The sequence below is a fragment of the Oryctolagus cuniculus genome, chromosome 4 (assembly GCF_051225735.1).
Source record: "Oryctolagus cuniculus isolate XC-2025 breed Fujian yellow rabbit chromosome 4, ASM5122573v1, whole genome shotgun sequence".
Taxonomy (NCBI): domain Eukaryota; kingdom Metazoa; phylum Chordata; class Mammalia; order Lagomorpha; family Leporidae; genus Oryctolagus; species Oryctolagus cuniculus.
In genome coordinates this window covers 60805447-60821338 of record NC_142870.1, presented here as the reverse complement: position 1 = coordinate 60821338, position 15892 = coordinate 60805447, and the positions used below count along the sequence as shown (strand labels likewise).

Sequence of the window (15892 nt, the reverse complement as noted above, 5' to 3'; positions counted from 1 at the left end):
GTTTTAAGAGCTACTGATGGAAATAAATTCACATATGAAGTCTTCTTGGGGTATTCTTTGTAAAATTACTTAACACTTTTTACCTGTAAAAATCTTGAAAGAATTTGGAATAGTAATTGCATTTATCATTAATAAAAAAGATTCTTGTAAAATGGCTTGTGTTATAGTTCATGGAGGTAAACAAGCTATATATGAAAGGGAGACTGTCCTTCAGTTGCCAAATGTTGCATAGGTTGTGCACTTCATTACCTCTGGGATAGCAGGTATTCATAGTTTAATTGGTGAACAAAAAAGACTAATAATGAAAGGAGTCCTGTTCATTATTTTTTTCCCCTTTCAAGATTTCAGTATTTCCGAAGAACGAAGAGCATCTGGTGATATGACAGTAGTAAAGTTTTAATTGAAAATCACTTTGTTTAATTGGTATAAACTTAGAAAAAATAAGATTAGAATTTTGAAAAAGACCTATATGTGGCCTTTTTGTAAAATAAATATTTATTTATTTATTTGAGAGGCAAAGTTACAGAAGGAGGGAGAGACAGAGAGAGAGATCTTTCAACTGTTGGTTCACTCCCCAAGTGGCTGCAATGACTCAGGCTGGGCCGATCTGAAGCCAGGGGTCAGGAGCTTCTTCTGGGTCTCCCACGTGGTACAGGGGCCCAAGGACTTAAACCATCTTCTGCTGCTTTCCCAGGTGCATTAGTAAGGAGTTGGATTGGAAAGGGAGCAGCTGAGACTTGAACCACTGCTCACATGGGATGCTGGCACAAGAGGCAGCGGCTTTACCCACTCAGCACTGGCCCCATGGCGTTTATTTTTTTTAAGGCTGTCTTTTTGTTATTGTTGTTTTCTTTTGGGGTTTAAACATCTTACACAGTACATTTTATGTTAAAATTTATTATAAATAGAATATTATAGAATATTATAAAAATATTATGTAATGTTCCCCATTTACTTAGGGACATTCATTACTTAATGGTGAGAATAAGTTCTTTTTTTTTTTTTTTTTTTTTTTTTTTTTTGACAGGCAGAGTGGACAGTGAGAGAGAGAGAGACAGAGAGAAAGGTCTTCCTTTTGCCGTTGGTTCACCCTCCAATGGCTGCCACGGCTGGTGCGTCACGGCTGGTGCTGGCGCAACGCACTGATCCGAAGCCAGGAGCCAGGTGCTTCCCCTGGTCTCCCATGGGGTGCAGGACCCAAGGACTTGGGCCATCCTCCACTGCACTCCCGGGCCATAGCAGAGAGCTGGCCTGGAAGAGGGGCAACCGGGACAGAATCCGGCTTCCTGACCGGGACTAGAACCCGGTGTGCCGGCGCCGCAAGGTGGAGGATTAGCCTATTGAGCCGCGGCGCTGGCCACGAGAATAAGTTCTGTTAAATACCTTTTTGGGTGATTTTACCATTGTGCAAATATCATAGAGTCTGCTTACACAAACCTAGTTGGCAGAGATCAGTCACTCGAGGTGGCCTCAGAAATGCATGTTGTGGCATAAGGGGTTGGACCACCACCTGTGGCACTGGCATCCCATATGGGTGCCAATTCAAGTCCCAGCTGCCACACTTCCAATCCAGCTGCCTGTTAATGGCCTTGGAAAGCAGAAGGAGATAGCCCAAGTAACTGGGTCCCTACTCCTATGTGGGAGACCTGGATGAAGTTCCTGACTTCAACCTGGTCAAGCCTTGGCCGTTGTGGCCATTTTCGGAGTGAGCCAGTGGATGGAGAATCTCTCTGTCTCTCTCTCTCCTTCTCTGTTACTATGACTCTAAAATGGGTAAGATAAATCTTTAAAGAAAAAAGAGAGAGATGCAATAAACATGATATTTATGAGACTGTGACTGACATAACCTGGCATACTGTTTTGCAGTAACCTTTTTTTATAACTAAGACTATATCCTAAAATAATAATACACATTAACTGGCAACACAGTTTATATTATCACTATCAAATATTATGTACTGTACATAATTGCGTGTAGTATACTTTTATATGACAGACAAGGGAGTAAGCTTGTTTACGCCAGCATTGCCCAAACATGTGAGTTATGTGTTGCACAGACTGCTAGAATGTCACTAGATGACAGGAATTTTTTTAACTCCATTATGACCTTAGGAGACTGCTGTCATACATGGGATGTGTCATTGCCTGAAACCTTCTGTGATTCGTAACTGCCTGTTAATCTTCTGGTTTCTCTACAGTTGTTAGAAATATAATTGTGCTTCTTTTAGTTCTTTTATTGGTTTAAGTAGCAGTTAATGTTGTTTAATTGCTCCCTGCTACGTGCAACTATATAGGAAGTATCTTCTTGGATTCTGAATGAATGCTCAGTATACTGGGAGTCTTTACAATTATTACGCCACATGAAGTGAATAGGATAAAAGAAGAGTAGGCTAGACCTTCCTCATGTGATGTGCACTTTTGTGATCAGAGTTTAACCATGTCCTTGTTATTTTGTTTATGCATTTTTGAACTCGTTTTCATGTACAGTGAAGAAGGTTTTGTTTTTATTTTTATTTTTAGCTTCTTTGCTGTGCTGTATTTTTAAGTTGACAGGATTATATGTGTTTGTGATATATCACATGTTTTGGTTCTACAAGGATACTTGTGGAATGGCTAAATTAAGCTAATAAATATTTCCATTATCTTGCATACTTTTTTTCTAGTGGAAAACACTTAAAATATAATTGTTAGCAATTTTAAATACACAATAACTTGTCTTTAACTTTAGTCACTGTGTTGTACAGTGGCTCTGTTGAACTTTTCTAACTAAAATGATGTATTCTTTGATCAGTGTCTCTACAGGCACTTCTCTCTACTTCTATGCCCTGCCCCTTAAAGATGTTTTGATTTATATATAGTTTTAAAGATATTGTGTTAATGATTCTTTTGCAATAAAAATTAATAAGACAAAAAGGAGCTATTTAGTGAGAATTTGGGGGGAGATAGGTTAATTCTGCACTTGGCAACCACAAAAAATAATTACTTTCAGGTTTTTTTAATTGAAAATTTCTTTAGTTAACAAGTTCTAATTAATTTGTGATACTGGTCCTTAGTGATTTTTTGAATTATCTCAGAGGAAACTATTATATAATGTAGAGCATTTTCAGTAAAAAATAAATTAAAATTTCTAGAGAGAGAGAGAGAGACAAGATCCATCCACATCCATTGTTTCACTCTTCAAAAGCCTACAGCAGCTAGAGACTGAAGCTGAGAGAGACATGTGGGTCATGGGAACCCAGTTGTATGAGCCATCACTGCTGCTTCCCAGGGTGTCTGTTGGCAGGAAACTGGAATGGGATGCCCAAACTGGAAGTTGAACACAGGTACACTCGTGTGAGCCATAGGTGTCCTAACTGGTGTCTTAACTTCTTGGTTGAAACCCACTCCAGAATTTCATTTTTAAATTGATACTGCTCTAAGACTTCCAAAAGTCCGGCGCCGTGGCTCAATAGGCTAATCCTCCACCTTGCGGCGCCAGCACACCGGGTTCTAGTCCCGGTCAGGAAGCCGGATTCTGTCCCGGTTGCCCCTCTTCCAGGCCAGCTCTCTGCTGTGGCCCAGGAAGGCAGTGGAGGATGGCCCAAGTGCTTGGGCCCTGCACCCCATGGGAGACCAGGAGAAACACCTGGCTCCTGGCTTTGGATCAGTGCGATGCGCCAGCTGCAGCGCGCTGGCCGTGGCAGCCATTGGAGGGTGAACCAACGGCAAAAGGAAGACCTTTCTCTCTGTCTCTCTCTCTCTCACTGTCCACTCTGCTTGTCAAAAAAAAAAAAAAAAAAAAGCAGTCTAAATTATTGAATAACTTAATATTGAATAATTTAATAAATGAAATTAATGGCATTAACTGATTTAAAAGAGAAGCATGTTACATTTTTGAAGTTTCCATGAATAATAAAAATTTTTTTGAATTATAAGGAACATAGTTAGGAATGCGAGTCTTGCTTAAAGTCAGAACTAATCTCAAACATTTATGCTTATAATACCCCTAAATATGTAAAATAAACCTTAATAGCATTTTGTACCAAAAAAACTAAACTGTGTGAAGAAATCCAAATGAAAACCAAATGAATTGTAAAAATTAAGTCACTAATGTTTGTTTTATGTTAAAGTCTTTGGTTTTTTTCTTTAATTTTAACTGGTCATGGAAATTAATGTACCTGTCTCAGAGGAAGCTATTCAGTTTTATTTCACTATTTTGCTTGAGGCGAGTTTCTGGAATGTTCTCTAGAATCGATTGTGGTTACTGGTTACAATCTGAGTTGTATTATTTGCTGTCTTCAAACCCATCCTGATTATTCAAGATCATGAATGGAAATGAATTGAAATGAATGGAAACTATGATGTCTAAGACAAAAAGCATTATTTGTTCATATGAAGGTGTTTGACTTATTTTTCTCTATATTCTTCCTTTCTCACCCATTTAAAGGCTTGTTCAGATGTTCATGCTCCAGCTACTCATCATTTTTCAGTTTTCAGACGTTCAATACCTTCTAATCTGCAGCTTTACTTGTGAGATTTTTTTTCAGCTTTCCAACTCTTGCACATCCTTCAGATTAAAACTTAAATGTCAGTGACTCAGAGAGGTCTTCCTTGACCAATCATTCTAAATTTTTCCACACATTAATTTCTTGTGGTACTGTGTTCTGTTCATTCCTAAGCCTGTTGCAATGTGCAATTCTTTTCTTTAATATTCTCACCCAAGTTCCTGCCACAGTTTCTACAGAGTAGGCATCAATTTTTATGTAGTGAAGGAATTTGGGATGAGTATACAGTAATCTCAAGCTGTGTCTTAATGAATCATAAAACTTGGAGAATTTTAAATCCATATATGGACAGGACATTTATGAATGTAGTAGAGTATTAGTAAGCCTATAAGCCTATAAACCAGTACTTTTCCTGTTGCTGTTTCACAACGTGCAAAACTAGGTAATTTTTAAAGAAAAAAGGTTTATTTGGGTAACAGATCTTAAAATGCAAGATGAGGTGATTACATTTGCTTGGCTTCTGATGAGGCCCTCTTGTTGCTGCTTGAATGGCAGCCAAGCTGAGGGCAAGCAGGCAGATGTGGAAGATTTAACCTGAAAGAGAAGGCTGAGCAAGATGAACTTTATGTGTAACAGTATGCCCTTGCAGTAACTAACCTGGTCCCACAAGAGCAGGAACACACTCTGTCAAGAGTGCATTAGTTTAATCATGAGGGCTCTGCCCTCATGAGCCAGAAACCTCCCACTCGGCTCCACTTCCCAGTACTGCTGCATTGTGGAACTGAACCTCACCGTAAGTTCAGACTGTTGCAGGAGATGTTGTTGATTTGTTTTTGTTTGTTGAATTTTGTTTTCTTTCTGTGGCTGCAACGACAAATTTAATTAAATTGCACTTGTTAATCTGATATGGTCCAGAGGTATTTCACTTAGTCAGTTATGGATTATATATTCATGTGACATTTTAGAAAAGGAAGGAAAAAAGCTTTGTAGCCACATGCATCACTCTTTTGCCTGCTGATCCATAATTAGAACCAGTGTCTAAAGTCTTTTTTGCATAGAATGGAAACCTCAGAATTAAAAGTGAAATCATTTTTCACATACTGAATTATTTGTTGGATGTTTACTGCCCCAAATTAGCATTCCTGAAAGCTTCACTGAGAAGTATAAAACTTGAACATGATGCATCCAAATTAAAATTCTTCTTCGTGAAAATTAAAGCAAAATGTTAAAATCTCTATGACACATGTGCTAGCTTTTCTTGGTTGTAAGTGTAAGTTAATGAACATAGTATGGAAACAGGAATTTTTGTGTGGTGTACATCTCTTTTCATGAAATTGGTGAATGATAGTGAGGCATTGCCATTTGCTTTCTTGAAAGAATTGTCATCGTTTCTTTGATATTCATCATCCCAACTTATAACAAATTTTAATTATTTCTAATTATATCAAGTTGAAACTGCTATGACTAGCTTTTAGACGTCAGCCTAATTTTCCTAACCATATTTTCTACCCCTATTGAATTACTTTGCATTCCATACTATATTTTCCCGCCTAGTGGCTTTGTTTATTTGGTTCTTTGAAATGGAAATAATTAGAACAAAAATAATGTTACTCCTCTGTTCTTACTCTTGAATTATAATATTTCAACTCTAGCCTCACTTGTCTAATTTCACTTCCTGGATAGTGCCAAACTATTTTCCACCTGTTGCCTCTTCAGATTTCTTCCCTTTCCTGAAAAGTCTTTAATTTTATTCTTACATTATGGATGTAGCAAATATCTAACTAAGCTTAAGTATCACCTCCTTACATGGGTCTTTGACTGCTCTATCCAATAAGTTGTCACAGTATTTCTAATGTTTGTAATTTTTTTTCCTTTTCTCGCTTATTACCCATCTTTCAAAGTATAATTGAAGTTTTTATTTTGAAACATTTGCCTTGAGCTTTTTTGAGTTTTTACAATTTGTTGAAACCCTGTAGTCAGTGAGTTAGAAGCACAGTGCTTTCTTGACCTTTCAGATTCCCATGTCTGGCTGAGGGTTGCTTAGGGGCCTCAGGACTCACAGGGGCCACCTTGGGGTCGGGCAAAACATCTAGTAGGGAAATATAATAAGGCTAATGCTTGGGTAGGACTAGCTGGAGTCAGGGCAAGGATGTCATGGAAAATTTTTTAGAGGGGTAGGAAGTGTGCGTGAAGCTCAGAGGTGTGTGAAAACGTGTGGGTCCTGTGTCTCAGCAGGTAAGAGCTGGGGGATTTTGGTTTTCTTTTTTTCTCTTGTGACTTTTTGGCCCCGAGCATTGTTACGTTTGTGATCTGCAGTAGGGGCAATGTATATTGGAAAAAATAAAATAAGAAAGGAAGTTACTCTTACACTATACCAGACTACTTCGTATTTAAATGACAGAAGGTTTGCCTTTTGGATCTTTCACATGCCAGCTTTCTCATCAGTGAAATCCTCCTCATTTTGAAGTTTGGTGCTTTCCGTATTTTGGTGGTTGCCACATTTTATCCTTGTAGTAGCCCACAAGCCAAATGTACAACAAGCAGCCAACTGATAGCTGAATATACGAATCGACCTACTTCTTTCTCTTTGAGAGCAGAGTTTGGCTTTTAAATCTGACCACTTTTCTTCTGTGCCCTAAATGAAGTTGTAGTAGACCTTCTGCTTCAGCTTGGGCTTCTCAGGTGGAGAGCATTCCATCACTGTGGGTGTGTCTTAACCGTAGCCTTGCCTCTGAAATATACAGTCAGAGCTTTTACTGTTTGGTAACTTTAAAACTTACCCTTACACTACAGGTATTCGGTTTGATTATATATTTATGTTTTAGAAGCAGATTTTGAGAGAAAAAGATGGTCTTTCAAAACGAAGAACCTACTTTTCATCTCTGCTGAGTTTCACAGCTAAATCTGATCTTTCTTGTTATATGATACTTTGTAAGACTGATCCTGCATCAAGGCTACCAACACTTCCTGTAACAGAAGAAAAACATTCAGATCCTTGTAAAGCTGAGTCAGGGGAAAGTATTGTGTACAGCAGTGAAGTCTTTGATAGGGAGTATTTCTTCCTCTAGAAAATTAAGTAAAAGAATGTGTATGTCTGTCATAAACTGTGGGCAACCATGTGAGGCAGTGTAGGGCACCTATTCAATAGCTTGATTTAAGAGGCTTTTCCTATCATAATTCATAGGATTTGTAAGATAATGATACCATAGAAAGTCTTGGAAGTTGTTTTCCTGTTGACTGTAATGCATTACTTTGGTGTCAGGGAGAGGTAAAAAGTGCAGTTGTAACTGTACACATTCTCTCTTCTTTGCTCTCTGACTTGTTTTTTTTTTAACATATAAGGCATTAGAGTTCCCCAGAGTAAAAGTTCTTGTGATGAGACAATTAAAATATGCCTGGTAGTGGGAATTTCTGGGTTTACAGGTGAGTTAACTACATATAAAATGAGATGTCCTTTTAAACTGAAGACTGCATTTCAGGGGCTGGTTTGAGTTTATAGGGAGTTTGATTCCTGCCTCTGGCTGTTCACTTCAGCTTCCTGCCAGTGGAGACTCTGGGAGGCAGCAGTGATAGTTTAGGTAGTTGGGTTCTTCCCACCCAAATGGGAGACTTGCATTGCATTCCTGGCTCCTGGCTCCAGCCATGCCCCAGTCTCAGCTGTTGTGAGCATTTGGGGAGTGAACCAGTGGATGAGAGCTCTGTCACCATTTCTCTGCCTCTGAAATTAAAAACAAAAATTATTTGCATTTCTTATAATACTTTAAACAGTGGGATTTGCATTTACAGTTAAACAATTAACTGTGAATATGAGTAAATGTCTCAAAATACCATTTTCTTTTTAAAACTTTGCAATATTCTTTTTTTAAAAAATGATTTATTTGTTTATTTGAAAGGCAGATTTGCAGAGAGGCAGAGGTAGAGAGAGAGAGAGAGAGAGAGAGAGAGAGGTCTTCCATCTGCTTGTTCACTTTCCAGATGGCCACAACGGCCAGAGCTGCGCCGATCTGAAACCAGGAGCCAGGAGTTCCTCCAGATTGCCCACGCAGGTGCAGGGGCCCAAGGACTTGGGACATCTTCTATGGCTTTCCCAGGCCCTGGCAGAGAGCTGGATGGGAAATGGAGCAGCCAGGACTCAAACCGGCATCCATATGGGATGCTGGCACTGCAGGTAGTGGCTTTACGCACTGTGCCTCAGCGTCGGCCCCAAAACTTTACACTAAAGTAAGTGATACGGCATTTTTAAATTAAAATGAATATTAATTAACTTTGAAATAATTTATTCTTTGGCACTGTGGGTCGTCCTAAAGATAATTGTAATGCTAGTCAAGTGACAGAGACCTAGGAATTAAAAAATTATTTAAAATTTTTGATGAACATGAAATACTTAACATGTTTTTTGGATGTATAATCTTCTGGTTAAGCAGATATATACCAGGCTGACATTGTGGCATAGCAGGTTAAGCTGCTGCCTACAATGCTGGCATCTCATATGGCTGCTGATTCAAGTCCTGGCTGTTCCACTTCTGATCCAGCTCCCTGCTATTGCACTCGGGAAAGCAATGGAAAATAGACCAAGTATTTGGACCCCAGCACGCAAATGGGAGACCCAGATGAAGCTCCTAGCTTTAGCCTGGCCCAGCCAGCCCTGGCCATTGCAGCCATTGGGGAGTGAACAAGTAGAGGGAACATCTCTCTCTCTCTCTTTGTAACTCTGTTACTAGATAGATAGATAAATAGATAGATAGATATAGCTATAGATATAGATAGATATACCAACAGATGTATACTGTGTAAACCAATCAAATGAGGCAAGTAGCATTGTATTTACTTATCATTTCTTTGTGTTTAGAAGCATCCCAGCTCCTCTTTAGAACTAGGTGTCAGTGATACAGCTGTGGACATATTCCGTAGATAAGGAGAAGAGAAAGACAAATTTGACTTTAGGAGATTTTCTTTCAGATCCTAGAGATAACTTGTATGTGGAAAAGGATCTTCTGTCTTCACTGTGACAAAACATCTTTACAAAAAGTCAGCAGTATTCATTACACTTACTTCACATGTGTGTGTATTTTGACATAAGCTACAATGCCAGATCAGAATAGTAACCTATTTCCTAATATAGATATATTTTATAAGTTACATAAATCTGGTGTTTGAAATACTATTTTTTTTCATTGCATTAGAAAGTATCTCTTTAGCAGTTACTAATAGGGAAAAGAAGAGAAAACAAACTGATTGTTACTGAAATTGCTTTTTATGTCCAGGAAGACTATAATTAACAAAGAACTGCAGTGAGTTGTATTTGTTAAGTTTTTCTGGTCTAGAAATGAGGCACAGAAGTCCTTAGAAGCTTCTGTTCCATTGTGGTTGAAATGTTTTCTCACCTTCTTGAACTGCCTCATTACTGCTGATGTAGGTGGTATGTTGAAATGTCCCTAGAGAAAGTTGTGTAAAACTTCCTTTGACCTTTCTGGAGTCACAGCTAAACTACTTTAGACCTGCAGATACTATGTTTTTAACATCAGTAAGTTGTGTTCAAAAAAGAAAGTTTAGTTTCAGAAATATTTTATCTTTTGGATATAATCATCTATTATAAATTGATAAATATTTGCCAGTAGTTTTTTAAAAAAATAGTATTTCACATAATTCTATATTTAACGTATCTTTGTATCTAAATATTTTCTCCTCTAGAGAAGGGCGGTAATTCAAAACTGTTGCTTTGCTTAATCTGCTGAAAGAAACATTTAATACCTTAAAATCATTTTGTAGTTTCTATTATTGTCTGTGCTAAAGACTGGCCAGTTGTCTTCAAAACTGGTTTTGCTCATTTTCTCTCATAGCATATTCTCCTATTTTTTATCCACCCGTAACAAAGATAGTAGTTCCTGGGCTCACATTGAACTGATGTGACCCTATGAGTAAGTTTTGACTGATTGGATATGAATAAAAGTGAGCTGTGCACTGTTGGGTCCTGCTCTTAAGGGCAGGCCACATGCCCTCCTCCTTCCCTTTTTCCTGCTCTCTGTTGGCTAGACTGGAAAGATGATTCTGAGTCATCCCGGTCACGTGGAGCAGGGTGGTGGTTTAAGGATGACCAAAGGTCAGCGGAACTTGAAGAGTAAAGGGGACTGTGTCTGACTACCTCATAGACTGGAGCTCTGTACTTTGAACAAGAAGGAAAGGAACATCCGTGTAAGCCGGTATTACCCTCTGTCCTCACACACAGCAGAAACTCTGTGCCAAAGTCCATCACCCTTGCTGGCAGTCTACACCACTTCTACTATACTTTTTTTAGGTGAAATTTCAGACTTGCATACTAATATGTGAAGGCATTGTCATTTATTAACCATACTTTGCTTAGTTAAAAGCATGCACTGAATTCATGCTAATAATGTTCTTTAATAGTATATAATAATTTAGGGACATGTGGTACAGTTAATTGACGTTAAGCCATGCAGTAACTGTCTTTGTTTCTGTTGTAATTTATGATTGATTGAGGGTAACACAGGATGCTGTGCTTTGATAGTCCCAATTTCCCGGGTAGTCTTTTTGTGTGCCCTGTTGTACCTCCTTTCTTTGTATTCTTCTCCCATATCTTTCCCTTCTCCTTCTGCCTTTGGCTGCTGCCTGGCAGGTGCTTGTCAACTCTGCCTGGCTAGTTTCCCTGCTCACAGACCCTCATAAGTACTAGCTGTCTGACATTGGTCCTGAACACACACACATGAGATGAAATTGAGTTATTTGCTTGGGGAGTTTGTGGGCTTATATTATAATGGATGGGAAAATGCCAAGTACTTTGCAACCTTTTAGACTCAAAGTAATACCACTTACAAGAAATTGTGAATGTTGTGGGAACCGACTTCTGTGTGGGAGATGAGTACTAGGAAAAAAGAAGTTTCATAGTGATGAATGAGAAATTTTCAGAGAGCATTGTTTGGTTTGTCATTTTCAGTACAAAAGGCAACTAACGTCATCACACTGGGGACCGGATACAGCTACACTGAATGACAGTGTTTGGTCCCACATTCTTTAGTTATAGTGAAATACTATACTCTTAGCAGAATAATTGTAAACTGTGAGTGAAGCTCTTGGTTCGGAGAAGTTGAAAGAAGGGCTATCTTTTGTTACGGGGGTGATACATATTCTTCTATTGGTATCTTTTTAAGCTCTGTTATTTATAGCTTGCCAAATTCTGTCACATTCTGTATGCTCAGCTATGATTGCATATACATACCAGGCATCTTACATTTAAAAGAAAACTGGAGAGCGAACACCCATGGTCATCCTTGCCTGTGATTCATTGCCACTTTAAAATTCATTTTCTGTATATACTGGTGGGAACGTAGAGGGGGCGTTTCCTTCATATCAGTACAGAAAACCCTCTCATGCTCTTGATCTGGAAGCAGTGTTAGAAGCCTCTTAGTTCATTGAGGTCAATTGTGTACCATTGCTCCTCTGTTTATTTTCAAAAGCTTCTCTCATGGCTTCCATGACCTTCTAACTCCATTATAATGCACATCCTTGTGGATGTCAGTAAGAGCCTTCACAGCACATCCCAGCATTTGAAGGACACCGTTTCCTACAGTCTTTTCCCACTGTTTTCTTCATTTTAGGCAACTCTTATACCCACATAGTTGGCATCACTGTCAGGAAACTTACCATTGTGAATTCCGTGTCACCCTCTAGAATCTTTAATTCCAGAATTCAGTACAACAGATACTCTCTTATTTGCTTGTATCCATGAAACCTGCTCTTAAGCAGTATTTTAAAGGAGCATCCCCTGCCCTCTCCAGGCAGCCTTCCGGCCTGCCCCACCCAGCCCCAGGCTCTGCCAGCACCCGCTGCCAGCACTCCTGCGCTCCCGCTGGTCTCTCCTCCTCCTGTGAAAGAACGCTCTCTAAAATTTCACGAAGCCCCTTGTCCCTCCAACAAACCCCCAACTTGCCCTCATCACTCTGGTGGCTGGCGAGGGCTGGATTTCTCTGGGTCACACCCTCGCTCAGACTGGGCTTTCCTCCCAGGCTGGCTCCCCTAGGCACAGTCGCCACAACCTCAGCTGCCAGCCTCTGCGCCTGAAGCCCAGCTTCTCCGGAGACACCACAGTGCGCACTCCGAGAGCCCACAGATGAGTCCTGTGTAGGCACAGCTCTGTCCCCACGGTGTTACCTCTTGCCCAAGTGTTCTGGACCCAGGTCGCTTCCAGTCTCCAACATGCCTTCTCATAGCAGTCCCACCCCTAACCCTTCCCACCAAGACCTCCTTGCTCCCCGGCCCCCAGGGTGAAAACACTAGCTCCAGCCTGGCAGTGGGGAGCCTGGGGCCTCCAGGAAAGGGCCTGCTGCTCTTCCTGCTGCTCTCCTGCCCAGAATCCGCTCAGCCTTAGGGTGTGTAAAAAAAAAAATTAAAAAATGGGGCTTCTGCCCGATTCTTCTGTTTTCTTGATTTTGTTCAGGCTTCACTCACTTCCATCCCCAGTCCCATTAATTATCCAGACACATGTGAGTTCAGGCCACAGTTGTGTAATTGAGGCAGTCTACATAACTTCTCTATCAAAGCCTCTACTTCCAAGAAGTATGTTATAATATGGACATAGTTGAGAGTATTTAAGAAGGTATTGATCAACTGCTGATCCAGTCCCAGGCATTTTATTGGCTGCTAAATTAATGTGAGCCACTCTTATCTTTTTTTATCATGATTAGTTGTAAGAGTGGTTAAAAGATGATGAGAGGGTAGCTGAAGTAAGGGAGAATAATGATGGAAGGTTAAGGGATATAGATTTAATCTTAAAGTGTGGAATCATTGTACGTGCTTAAGCAATACTTAAGAACATTTAACATGCATGTAAAAGGTTATTTTAATACAGTTTATGTGATGTAGAGTGGAGTAGGACATTTGTTAAATTCTATATTATAAAGTTATGATGTTTCCAGATGAGTGTGCCTTGTGTAATATTTTATCCTTTTGTAAATGGAGATCATGTTTTATACTGTGTTGTTATATGGTTTTATTATTTTTGATGAAAGTAGAAAATCACATTTTCTGTATGTAGCAAATGTGAATGTGTTAATTTCTCTGGTTAAAGACATAATGGGTTTCTTTTGAAGTATCTACTATCTTACTGCCTTGAATTAGTTGTGCAATGAAATTGAGTCTCTATAAACAAAATTGGGAGCATTTCATGCTAGAGGCAGTTAGAAGCCCAAAGTACTTGACTTTACATTTCAAGAGCACTTGGATTTATTGTTTTGGTGCTTAATTAAAGCAATCTTCTCAATAATTTAAATTGTATTCAATTTTTTTTGCTTAATTTCCAGGAATTTATATGTCATAAAAATTCTCCCAAGGATATCTTTCAGATGGGCAGTGAAAAATGAATAGAAAGATTGGGATTTACTTTTTGATGTGGCACAGTGTTATTATTACTGGAAATTTAATTATTACATATAATAATAATTATTATAATTATTACTGGAAAGTTACTACCAGTCTGATAGTAACACCATCCCTTTTTATATTAATGCTTTCACATCTTCTCATCAGGAAGAATAAGTCAAAAGCAGATAAAAGTACCAACTAATCGCAGAGCACTTTATACCTTTAAAACAATGAGAAATTGTTTTTACTGTAAACACTGAGTCAAAAAATACATGGCAGTGAAACCTGTTATTGTTAGTTTACCTTGCTAACCATTTTTATAACTTCATGTATTTATTCATTGGTTCCTTGAAAGATAAAAGGGGAAGAGGAGGCAGACCATAATGAAATTAGCATATATAAAAATGCTGAAATTTCAGTTAGGAATGTGTTCTATAAAGAGGAGTGATCTAGGGCAAGAGGATAGAAAAAGAGAAGATGCCTTACAGTAATGCTCTGTGGAGTTTCTAGTACTGGGATTAATCTGCTCCTCTTCCATATGTATTAGACTCTACATTCTTTGCTTTCCTCTTTCCTTTTCCCCTTCCTTCTTTTCCTGTTCTTCCCCTTTCCTTGCTAGATCCACCTAAGACAGGTGATGCAATTCAGAATGGAAGATTGGTTTAAAGAAACTCTTCGGGGCTAGCACCATGGCTCACTTGGTTAATCCTCCGCCTGTGGCGCCGGCATCCCATATGGTCACTGGGTTCTAGTCCCAGTTGCTCCTCTTCCAGTCCAGCTCTCTGCTGTGGCCCAGGAGTGCAGAGGAGGATGGCCCAAGTGCTTGGGCCCCTGCACCCACATGGGAGACCAGGAAGAGGCACCTGGCTCCTGGCTTTGGATCGGCGCAGTGCCGGCCATGGCAGCCATTTGGTGGATGAACCAACGGAAGGAAGACCTTTCTCTCTGTCTCTCTCTCACTGTCTATAACTCTACCTGTCAAATAAAAGAAAAAAAAAAAGAAACTGCTCACCATGGGTTTGATATGGCATTAGCTGCAAAACTGGAAGGAAGGGATGACTATAACTAGAATGATTCTTTCATCTCACACATTATCTATTGAGGGTTCTCAATGTGCTGGCCTTGTTCTATGCATGAGGGATTTAGTGATGCAAAATTCAGATGCAGCTCTATTCCCCATGGAGAGGTATTCAAAAAGTTCATGGAAAATTCATATTATGAAAAGTTACACATGGATTTCAAACTTTTTTCACACCAAAATAAATGTATCATCATTTTTTTCTGCCATGAACAATTCAGTGTACTTTCATGCATTCTAGTGGAGGAGGTATAATGAAATCGGTTACTAATTTCAGCTGGTGATTAAGTTCTATAGAGGCGAGTGACCTAGTGTAAGAGGATAGAAAAGAAGATGCCTTTAGTAACGCCTACAGTAATACTCAAGGTACTGTTTTGATTACACTTCAGGGATGTGTACATGGCTCTGCCATTTGCTAACACTTTGACAAGCAGTGGAGACATACTTTTTCTTGCAGGTGTTGGTCTAAAGGAGAGGAGGTAGGACAATGAAATCTCACTCTGAGGCACTGGAGTAAAGAGGAGGGAAGCAGGAGATGCCCTTGCCCTGAAAGCCCTTGTGTTCCCATCAAGGTCACTGCATGGGTCTGACTGTCAGCTTCCTCCTCCAAATGATACATCCACCACTTGGAATTCCACAGTTGGTGCAAAATAATATATACATACCTTTTTAAAACCATACATCAGTTATGAATAAGTATGGGCATCAGAGATAGGCACAAAGACAAAAGGGGAGATTGGGATTCCCAAAGACAGGCTGATTGCACTATACAGGTTTCCTGAACTCAGGCTATGCATGCAGTGTTCAGTCCTCTCATGTCACAGAGATGACATGGTTTTGATTTAGGCCCCAGGTCTGTGTTTGCTGACTTAAATCCCCATTTGTATGGCAAAACACGACCTTGCAGTTCATTTTACATGTATAATTAGGGGAAATGTTTGACATTTGAATTTGA

General features: G+C 39.4%; 1 protein-coding gene across 12 annotated transcripts in view; it reads left to right on the top strand.

Moving 5' to 3' along the window:
* The window catches only part of CBLB (Cbl proto-oncogene B), a 234226-nt gene that overhangs the window by 36177 nt on the left and 182157 nt on the right, over positions 1-15892 (top strand). The window lies entirely within an intron of this gene.